Below are 11546 nucleotides of genomic sequence, written 5' to 3'. Positions count from 1 at the left end.
CCCTCCCCAGTCCTCTCCAGCGTGTTTATTAATAGCTGCTCCTTTGTTTGGGGAATGAATGGCTGGCAGATGGTGGCAGTGACGGGAATCCCCTCAGCCGCTTCTGGTGGGCGAGGAGAAGAGGGAGAGGGGGGGGAGGAAGGCGGGAGCGGCCATGCTGGGAAAGACCCTCCTTGGGGGTCTCCCCTGGCACAGATCCAAGCCTCTCCTGGCTTTCCGACTTTGGGGGACGGGCACGGCGGCCCCGTGGGGGGAGTTTGGGCTGCAGCAGAGGGCGGGTGGTCCTTTGTGCCCCGCCTGGCATTCCTTGCTCAGGGGGACCCAGATTCTCCCCACAGAGGATGGGGGCCACCAGCCTTTGGGCCGGGGAGAAGATTTAAAGCCTCTCCCTTATTGTGGAGATCAGTACAGGCAGCCCCCGACTGTCAAACCTTTGGCGACCGTTTGGAGCCACAACGGTGCTGAAGAAAGTGACTTACGACGCTTTTCTTAACAACCGCTGGTGCTGCGTTGCAGCCCCCCCAGAGTCCCCTGGTCCACATTTGGATGCTTGGCAACTGGCATGTACGTGCGCCTGTTGAAGCATCCCAGGGTCACCTCTGGTAACCCTCTTAGCCAGTTCTGGCAAGCGAACTCAGTGCGGGAGGCCTGGATTCACTTAATGACTGTGGTTCACTTAACAACTGAGGCCTGAAACATTGTGAAATGGGGGGGGAACTCACTTACCATTGTCTTGCTTAGCAGCAGAAATTGTGGGTTCAGCTGTGGCCGTAGGTGGAGGACTGCCTCTGTCTGCCCTTGAAGGGTCCTTCCTTCTTCCTTTGGTTGGAAAGCTCAGAAAGTGAAAGGGGACACAGGTTCCACACCCCCAACCCCCCCCCCCAAGACTCTCTTCCATTTAAGATGGGGAGTCAGGTCCAAACGGTCGGGAATCTCAGGGAATCTCAGGGAATCTGCTCTTCTTCGTGGTAACTGGCCCCAGGGGAGGTGGATTGATTTAAGAAGAAGCACAGAACAACAGAGGTGGAAGAGACCAATACAATTAAAGTAACGGAATAATAGAGTTGGAAGGGACCCTAGAGGTCTTCTAGTCCAGCCCCCTGCTCAAGCAGGAGATCCTAGTATACCATTTCAGAGAGCTGACTATCCCGTCTCTTCTCGAAAGCCTCCAGGGATGGAGCACCCAGAACTTCTGTTCCAGTGGTTTATTTTTCTCACTGTCCGGAAGTTTCTCCTTTCACTGCTAGTTGCTTCACTCCTTGATTAGTTTCCATCCGTTGTTTCTTAGTTTGCCTTCTGGTGCTTTGGAAAATAGGTTGACCTCCTCCCTCCCCCTCTTCTTTGTGGAGGCCCCTCAAATACTGGAGGACGGCTGTCATGTCACCACCAGTCCTTCTTTCCCTTAAATTAGCCAATTCCTGCAATCTTTTGGCCTCCAGTCCCCTAATCGTCTCCATTGCTGTTCTCTGCATTCTTTTCAACCTCTTTTTTACATCGTGTCACACAAAACTGGCGACCAGAATTTAATTGTATGGCTGCCTGACTGAATGACAGGAGGCGGCTTCTATTAAAACTTCTCCAAAGACAGGGGAAAAGAATGTAAAATGCACAACGTATGATGCTGATGTGACATTAGAGGGAAGCATGTGAGAACCAGGCTTGGCTAGGGTTAGGCTCAGCTATTGGTGAGGTCATGAAGAACCCATTCCTTCCGTCATGTGTCAGCGGGAAGAGCCCACACATTGTGGGGCCTCACCCCCATAGAGGCCCGGCTGATACAGCTTTTCATATCTGCTTCCAGCAATGTTTCTTAACCAGAGCAAGTTTAAGATGTGGACTTCAATTCCCAGAATTCCCCAGTCAGCTTTGCCAGTCTGTGGGGGACTCCATCCAGGGCAGACGCCCCACATTTGTTTCTTAAACTTGCCCCCCACGGCGATCTGAATTCTCTTGGCTGCTTGCAGAGAATGCAGTGTAATAATAACCATTCCAAATACCCATTTAAAACCAATCGCTCCCATCCCAGGTCTATCGGCTAAGAGAACCACCAACCCATAAAATAAGAAAGTGAAGAGTTTGACTGTAAGGGGATTCGTTCTTTAGCAGAGGGAGGGTGTTGGGAAAAACGGTTGCAGTTGTCTTGGTGTGCAGTGCTCTATTGCGTCGTTTTGAGGGTAGGAGTTGAAACAATTTATGTCCAGGATGCGAGGGGTCTGCGAGATATTCTCTACTATTTACATGGCAAGGACAAAGATATAGAATAGATACAATCGATAAGGCAGAAGCTTTCTATGCAGAATATTTCAGAGAAACGGCTGAGAAAACTGGGAAAGATGAATTAGTGGCACAACTACTGGATGCACCTACAACTGAGACTGGAAAAGTAGAAGGAGCTGTAGGTGGGATTGAGAAAGAAGAAGGTGCAGTGGGGGGGGGGCGGTGTAAGTCACAGAGAACAACGAGAACCCAGATCGACTAGAGCTATAAATCCTGTATATAAAGTATAAATATGGAGGAAAGAAAAATGGTTACAATCAATATTAATGGACTTAACTCAGCAATTAAAAGAAAAATATTTCACAAATTAGAAAAGTTAAAACTTGACATAATCTGCCTACAAGGAGAACATATTCAAAAGAGATATGAACATCTACTAACACAACCAAAGCTTGGGAAAATGTTTCCAGCACTGGCGAATTGCAAGAAAAGAGGAGTGATCTTCTATATTAAAAATAATATTGCAGCAAAATTAATCTATGCAGATGAAGAGAGAAGAATTTTGATGGTGGAAATTATGGATATCAAAAAAAACAAACCCACTTCTAATTGAAATCTATGCCCCTAAGGAAAAACAAGATGAATTTTATAAAAAAATTGCACAAAACAATATCGGATTTAGACTATGTGGATATTTGTATGATGGGAGATTTCAATGGCATTGTGAACCAGAACATGGATTACAAAACACACCAAATAACAAAGATAAATAGAAAATTGCTTCCGAAATTTTTCTTCAGGATGATAGATAGATGATAGATGATATATGGAGAGAAAGAAATGCCAAAAAAGAACAATATATTTTTTATTCAAATAGACATTCATCATTCTCCAGAATTGACATGATATGGGCTTCAGCAGAATTGATTTGCAACATACAAGAAATTGAGATTGGAGCGGACCACAATCCAATCACAATTAAACGGAAAGGCCAAAGGACAAAATCTAGATGGACATTAAATAATACCGTATTGAAAGAAAAAGACTTTGTACAAAAAATGGAAAAAGAACAAGCCCTTTTCTTTAAAGAAAATAGGAAAGAAGACACATCAATGCAGAATCTTTGGGATACAATGAAGGCTGTTACTAGAGGTCTGATAATAGACTATACAAGGAAAAGAAATTCAAAGAAAAGACAAATGCATAAAGCTTTAGATAACGACTATAAGATACTTGAAAAAGAGTTACACACAAAAAAAGATGTTAAAATAAAAATGGATATAATCAAACATAAAATGGATCTACTGGAAAAGGAAGAATGGCACAAAAAAGTAGAGGCAATAGAATTACTTTGAAAATGCAAATAAACCAGACAGATGGCTGGCATATAAGCTGAAAAAAGAGAGAGAAGCAAAGAAAATATTCCAATTAAGAGATGAGCAAGGACAAATTCAGTATGGAAACACTGAGAAAAAAAAATTATACAAGACTACGATGCTAAGCTCTATGAACAAAAGAAAGTGGAAGAGGGAGGAGTTAAAAAGTATTTACAGGATGCTAATCTTTCTATCAGACGAAACTAGAACAATGTTGGAAAGTAAAATAACAATGATGGAGCTAACGGAAGCACTTAAAAAACAAAATAATGGAAAAGCCCCAGGTCCGGATGGACTAACTGGGGAATTCTACAAAACATTTGAAGAAACCTTGACTCTCCCACTCTTAGAAGTCATGAATGAAGTGATATCTGAGAGCAGAATACCGAAATCATGGTCAGAAGCATACATTGCATTGCTACTCAAGGAGGAGACAGATTTAACACAAACCAAGAACTATAGACCAATTTCTTTATTAAACTCAGATTGTAAGCTATTTGCATCTATATTAGCAGACAGACTCAAAAAAATACTTAAATAGCTTTATTCACTCAGACCAAAATGGTTTTTTTTTACCAAAGAGACAAATTAAAGGCAATATGAGAATGATTTTGAATACTAAGAGCCAAGGTGGCGCAGTGGTTAAATGCAGCACTGCAGGCTACTGCTAGATCAGCAGGTCAGCGGTTCAAATCTCACCAGGCTCAGGGTTGACTCAGCCTTCCATCCTTCCGAGGTGGGTAAAATGAGGACCCAGATTGTTGGGGGCAATATGCTGACTCTCTGTAAACCGCTTAGAGAGGCCTGAAAGGCCTATGAAGCGGTATATAAGTCTACTGCTATTGCTATTGCTATTGCTACTTTGGAATACTGTGAGGCTCATCCCGAAAAACAAATGGCTTTGATGTTTCTCGATGCACAGAAGGCCTTTGACAATGTGAACTGGCAATTTATGTTTCTACAACCGGAACAGATGAACTTTGGTAAGAAATTTATCCAAACCACACAAATGGTATATCATAAACAAACAGCAAAGACGATGGTGAATGGAGAACTGACAGATCCTATTGAAATAAAGAGAGGTACGAGACAAGGATGCCCATTATCACCGTTACTCTTTGTCTTAACCTTAGAAGTTCTAAACAGAAAGATTAGAGAAGAAGAAGAAGAAGAAGAAGAAGAAGAAGAAGAAGAAGAAGAAGAAGAAGAAGAAGAAGAAAGAAGAAGAAGAAGAAATAGAAGGTCTCCACTCTTGATTGTCTAGCATTGTAAGAGGCGGTAGTAGGGGAGGGTTTATCCTAAGGTCCACCACCATTTCTAGGGTTTTGAGGGCGTTTCAAGAGAGGCAGGTAGACTTTTCTGGTTTTTCTTCGGAGATCTTTCACTTGTCATCCAAGAAGCTGCTTCTGGAGAACTGAAGAAGCTCCTTGGGTGAGAAGGGAAATGCCCTCAAAAGAAAAACCAGACTACCTGCCTCTTGTAGAAACACCTCTGGGGCAACCGTGACCTGGAGGACGGAGAATCTCCATAGAGCAGTGTTTCTCAACCTTGGTGACTTTAAGTCCTGTGGACTTCAACTCCCAGAATCCCCCAGCCAGCTTTGCTGGCTGGGGGATTCTGGGAGTTTAAGTCCACAGGACTTAAAGTCACCAAGGTTGAGAAACACTGCCATAGAGTTTCCCAACAGTGAGGACAATCCACCATTGGAACGGCTTCCCTCCAGGGGTTTTGGGGGTCTCCACCCCTGGAGGCTTTTCAGAACAGCCACTTGTCTGCCTGAGGAGCAGGATGGACTAGAAGACCTCCAAGGTCCCTTCCAACCTTCTTATTCTATGTTCTAGAACGCTCAGCCACAACGGGATTTATGGACAAGGCAGCTCGGCCTCTCCTGTGACTTTTAATCCCACCCACCCCCCTCAGCTCACGTCTCTTTCTGACTCCTCTGGACTGGGGGGGTGGGGGTGGCAGGTATTTCGGTGGCTTCCTGGCAGCGGCCTTGGCCGAGGCGTCTGACTCAGAGACTCTCCTCTTCCCAGCTGGAAGCCTTGACTGCCCTGTCTGTCAAACGTCCTCTTTGCCCTCGCGGCGGTGCAATTCCTCAGGGCTGTGGGTGCCCTTGTCAGGCAGGGGTGTGGAGAAGGGCGCGTGCAGGGCCAAGAAGGGCAGCCAGGAACGTTGGGCGGGAGGGGCTCCCTTGCTGCCTCCTCTGCCAGCCTCCCCTCCAGGGCATCTCAGGGTGGTGGAAGGGGCTGCCTGGCCCAAGGCCTTCAGGTCTGGCAGGAGGGGTTCTCAGATGCCCCTGGATGCTTCATCTGAAGAGGATCTCCTGGGCTGTTCATGGGAGGGGGGGGAGGCAATTCAAACGCTTGAAATCTGGGGGTGGGACAAGGGGGTGGCATGAGCCGAGGTGGCGCAGTGGTTAAATGCAGCACTGCAGGCCACTTCAGCTGACTGCTAGTTCTGCAGCTCGGCGGTTCAAATCTCACCGGCTTGTGATGTTCCCGTGGTTCGCTCATGAGGCCAATGTTGAGAAAAGATACGGACACGAGCTTTCTCGGGATGAGGCGACCCAGATTGGGGTCTGGGAGCCCCTTTTATTGAGATAGGACAAAGGCAGGAGGAGCAATCAGCATGTGATTTAAGACAGCCTGTCAAACTACAATTGCTAATCTGCTGCTCAGGGAAGTTCTGTCTATATATGGTCAAATCCTGGGCGTCGTTGGGTAAGGCACATCTAGAGCGAACGATCAGGATGTTATGTTACGCACTATCAGGATATCAGGATGTTTAGATTTAGATTTAGATTTAGATTGTTTATTTGTATGCCGCCCTTTTCCCTGGGGGGACTCAGGGTGGCTCACAATCAAAAGGAAGGGGGGGAAAACAGACTTTTACATATAAGACAGTACATGATTAAAACGCAACATTCATACCATCCATAACTCCATGTTATGGAGTTTGTTTTTTCCTGTGTGGTTCAGCGTGGCTGCGCATGCCCTGTTATGCACTGGGCCACGGGTGACCGCCACACCTACACAAGGAGTTATATGATAACACCGGCTCAGGGTTGACTCAGCCTTCCATCCTTCCGAGGTGGGTGAAATGAGGACCCAGACTGTGGGGGGCGATATGCTGACTCTGTAAACCGCTTAGAGAGGGCTGAAAGCCCTATGAAGCGGTATATAAGTCTAACTGCTATTGCTAAAGCAGGAAAGATGTCTGTGTGTATGTCCATCACACATGAACATCCCTGGAATGCCCCCTCCGCTTGTGCCTGGGATGGCTGCAGAAGCCGCCTGCCCCTTCACCCTCTGAAACACCCTTCAAGGCTTGCGGGGGGGTGGGGGTGGGACAATGGGGGGGAGGAGCTTCTGTGAGCGAAGGCAGAAAGTTTCCCCAGGCCCTGGGACAGGATTAGGTGGAAGGATTTGCATACAGGGAGTCCTTCACATGGGGCCCGAATAACAGAAAGGACCTTGGAGATCATCTAGTCCAACCCTGTGCTCAGGCAGGAAATCCGCTACCATTCCAGACCAGTAGGTGTCCGGTCTCTTCCTGAAAACGTCCGTTGATGGAGCCCCCTCAAGCCGTCCCTCTGTTTACTGTCCTCCTCACTGGGCAAGAGGATTGATTTAATAACAGAATCACAAAATAGTAGAGATGGGAGAGACCAATACAATTAAAATAACGGAATAGTAGAGTTGGAGGGGACCTTGGAGGTCTTCTAGTCCAGCCCCCTGCTCAAGCAGCAGACCCTAGTATACCGCTTCAGACAGCTGACTATCCAGTCTCTTCTGAAAAGCCTCCAGTGATGGGAGCAACCACAGTTTCTGGTGTCAAGCTGTTCCACCGGCTAATTTTTCCTCACTGTCAGGAAGTTGCTCTTTAATTCCAGGTTGCTTCTCTCCCTGATTAGTTTCCACCCATTGCTTTCTGCCTTGCCCTTTGGAGAATAGCTTGACTCCCTCCTCTTTGGGGCAGCCCCTGAGATGTTGGAAGGCTGCCATCTTGTCATCCCAAATCCTTCCTCACATTAGACTGGATGAGATTAGACGGTTTGTGCCTGAGGGTTGAACTGGAGCGGGGGGGAGGGGAAATTTGGTACTCTAGAGCCGAGGTGGCGCAGTGGGTAGAGTGCAGCACTGCAGGCCACTTCAGCTGACTGTTATCTGCAGTTCAGCGGTTCAAATCTCACCGGTTCAGGGTTGACTCAGCCTTCCATCCTTCCGAGGTGGGTGAAATGAGGACCCAGACTGTGGGGGCGATATGCTGACTCTGTAAACCGCTTAGAGAGGGCTGAAAGCCCGATGAAGCGGTATATAAGTCTAAGTTGTATTGCTAGCTTGGCTATTTTCCTGCAGGGGCTTCATTTGGATGTTGCACTCAAAGAAAACAACCAGGGTCAGAGAAATTTCTAGGCAGGACGGAGCTTCTGCCATCCTCCTTGTTACTCTGGGGTGGTCAGCCATGCCCTCTGCTGGGGCTTCGGTTCTCATTTGTGAGCCTCTCCCCCCCCCCGCACGCCCCCCACCCCCAATGCAACCCCTGTAAAGTCAAATCCTCCGGGGGCCCTGATACAAGCCCCCCCTCCCCTCCCCTGGGATCTCTGCCCCTAGCCCTGAGCCCGGGAAGGGTCTGGTGCGGATTCTCTCCCGCTGCTTCTCTGAGCTTTGCACCTCAGGGGTGGTCCCGACGCAATGCAGGTAGTCCTCAGGCTCACGACAACCCGTTTAATGACCATCCAAAGTTACAATGGCAATGAAAAAGGGACTTACGACTGTTTTTCACACTTACGGCCGCTGTAGCCTCCCAAGGTCACCTGATGAACATTTGTACTGATGACGGCTGCTCTGCCCTGGGGGAGCAGGTGACGATGAGGCCCTTTGTGGCCCCCCTGACAAGCCAAATCAACGGGAAGCCAGATTCCCTTTACGGCTGTGTTACTAGCAGTTAGACTTATATCCCGCTTCATAGGGCTTTCAGCCCTCTCTAAGTGGTTTACAGAGTCAGCATATCACCCCCACAGTCTGGGTCCTCATTTCACCCAGATAAATAGATAGATAGATAGATAGATGATAGATAGAGATAGAGAGATAGAGAGATAGATAGATAGAGAGATAGAGAGATAGATAGCAATAGCAGTTAGACTTATATACCGCTTCATAGGGCTTTCAGCCCTCTCCAAGCGGTTTACAGAGTCAGCATATCACCCCCACAGTCTGGGTCCTCATTTCACCCAGATAAATAGATAGATAGATAGATGATAGATAGAGATAGATAGATAGAGAGATAGAGAGATAGAGAGATAGAGAGATAGAGAGATAGATAGCAATAGCAGTTAGACTTATATACCGCTTCATAGGGCTTTCAGCCCTCTCCAAGCGGTTTACAGAGTCAGCATATCACCCCCACAGTCTGGGTCCTCATTTCACCCAGATAAATAGATAGATAGATAGATGATAGATAGAGATAGAGAGATAGAGAGATAGAGAGATAGAGAGATAGATAGCAATAGCAGTTTAGACTTATATACCGCTTCATAGGGCTTTCAGCCCTCTCTAAGCGGTTTACAGAGTCAGCCTATTGCCCCCAACAACAATCCGGGTCCTCATTTTACCCACCTCGGAAGGATGGAAGGCTGAGTCAACCCTGAGCCTGGTGGGATTTGAACAGCCGAACTGCTGAACTGCAGTCAGCTGAAGTGGCCTGCAGTACTGCACCCTAACCACTGCGCCACCTCGGCTAAACAATTCCAGGGATCCATTTAACAACGGTGGTAGGAAAGGATGTCAAGTGGAGCAGAGCTCCCTTAACGACGGTCTCGCTTAGCAACACAATGTTTGTGTCATACGCTGGAGTCTACCTCCACTGGATTCCCAGGGACCGACCTTCCCTGCGCCCCGAAGGGCAGCCTCCTGGCCTCGGCCTCGGGAAGCTCCTCCTGAGGTTTTCACCGCTGCTGCTCCAGCCAGGCTTTCGTGGTGACGATCCTATTTATGCTGCCACGGGTGGCTCAACCGCTTTTAAGCTTCTGGTCGGTGCCAAGGCAGCCGCGCTGGTGCGGCTCCAGACCCAACAACCGCAGACCACACGCCCTGGAAGCTCCTTCCTTCGGGGAAAGTCCCCTTGGCTGCAGCTCTGCTCCTGTCAAGGCAGCTGGTGTAGCTTTAAAGCAGTGTTTCTCAACCTTGGCAACTTGAAGATGTCTGGACTTCAACTCCCAGAATTCCCCAGCCAGCGAATGCGAGGACAATTAACCAGCGAGTTAAGCAATAGCAATAGCAGTAGACTTATATACCGCTTCATAGGCCTTTCAGGCCTCTCTAAGCGGTTTACAGAGAGTCAGCATATTGCCCCCAACAATCCGGGTCCTCATTTTACCCACCTCGGAAGGATGGAAGGCTGAGTCAACCCTGAGCCTGGTGGGATTTGAACCGCTGAACTGCTGATCTAGCAGTAGCCTGCAGTGCTGCATTTAACCACTGCGCCACCTTGCAGCGAGGACAATTAACCAGTGGAACGGCTGGCCTCCAGTAGCTGTGGATCCTTCGTCACTGGAGGATTTTTAGAAGCGACTGGACAGCCATTAGGCTGAAATGCTAGAGGATCTCCTGCTTGAGCAGAGGGTTGGACTAGAAGACCTCCAAAGCCCCTTCCAGCCCTTTTCTGAATTGAACTGGTCAGCTGGCACAAACCATTTGCTAGGGACTCTCTTCCGTATTTCCCACTGGGTTGTAATTCCTGCAGACCCCTCCTCCAGAGCTGCCCTGGCCTCCGTGGGGAGGCTGGGCGGCCCAGGCCTTTCCAAGGGCTCCGCTCTGCCAGCTTAGCTCAGATTGGCCCACACTCCTGCCTGCAGCTCGGCTTTCTGCTTCTAGTGGGCAGCAGAGGAAGCCGTTTCCGATGCCCTCCTCAGAGGCGAAACCTGTCTCCGTTTCTTCAGTTAGTCCTCCACTTACAAGCATTTGTTCAGTGGCGGTTCGAGGTTCCAATGACTTACGGCCGTTTCCCCACACTTACAACCAAAATCCAGACATTTGGCAACTGGTTCATATTTATTTTTTACATAGAAAGTTTTTATTTTCCATTTTCATAGCATATAATCACATGTACACTATTACATAGTCAATGTCATGTTGTATTATTAAGTAATTATATCAATTCATCTTACCATCAACTACCAAAGGGGGAAAAAAAACCCCAATTATTGGCTCTTCTGCTCTCCATACATCATATTTATACCTTGTCCGACACTTTCTTCCCCCTCTCTCCTCCCCCTTTCTACATCCTTTCTTCCCTCCATCATTTTCTACTTCTCCTTCCTTTCTCCTTCTCCTCTCTCCCCTTACCACTCCTCCTTGTACACCTCATCTCCCCCCTCACCCTCTCTCCTGTCCCTCTCTTCCTATCTTTCTTCTCTCCTCTGCTTCCAACTCTTCTACATCCTTTCTTCCCTCCATCATTTTCTACTCTACTTCCTCTTCCTTTCTCCTTCTCCTCTCTTCCCTTACCACTCCTCTTTGTATACCTCATCTTCCCCCTTTACCCTCTCTCCTGTCCCTCTCTTCCTATCTTTCTTCTCTCCTCTGCTTCCCACTCTTCCTCTCATTCACTTGGTGTATTTCAGCTTCTGAGCAAAAACTCCCTTTTGTGTTGATGGTATTTATAATTCCATTTCAATATACATAAACAAGAAAAAATAGCAGTATACATGTACAATCATAATACCTTAATATCCATGGTTCATATTTATGACGGTCACAGTGCCCTGGGGAGGGCGGGGTGTTCACCTGATCCCCTTTTGCAACCTCCTGACGAAGAAATGTCAGAAACGGTGCAGGGTCTCCTGCTTGGGCAGGGGGTTGGACTAGATGACCCAAAAGGTCCCCTCCAAGTCTGTTAATCTATTAAAAAGTCGGCGGGGAAGCCAGATTCACTTAATAACAGTGTTAC

This window comes from Thamnophis sirtalis, unplaced genomic scaffold (assembly GCF_051295495.1).
Source record: "Thamnophis sirtalis isolate CommonGarterSnake01/CBP01778 unplaced genomic scaffold, rThaSir2_p1.2 scaffold_1, whole genome shotgun sequence".
Taxonomy (NCBI): domain Eukaryota; kingdom Metazoa; phylum Chordata; class Lepidosauria; order Squamata; family Natricidae; genus Thamnophis; species Thamnophis sirtalis.
Note: the sequence above shows the minus strand (reverse complement) of the source record.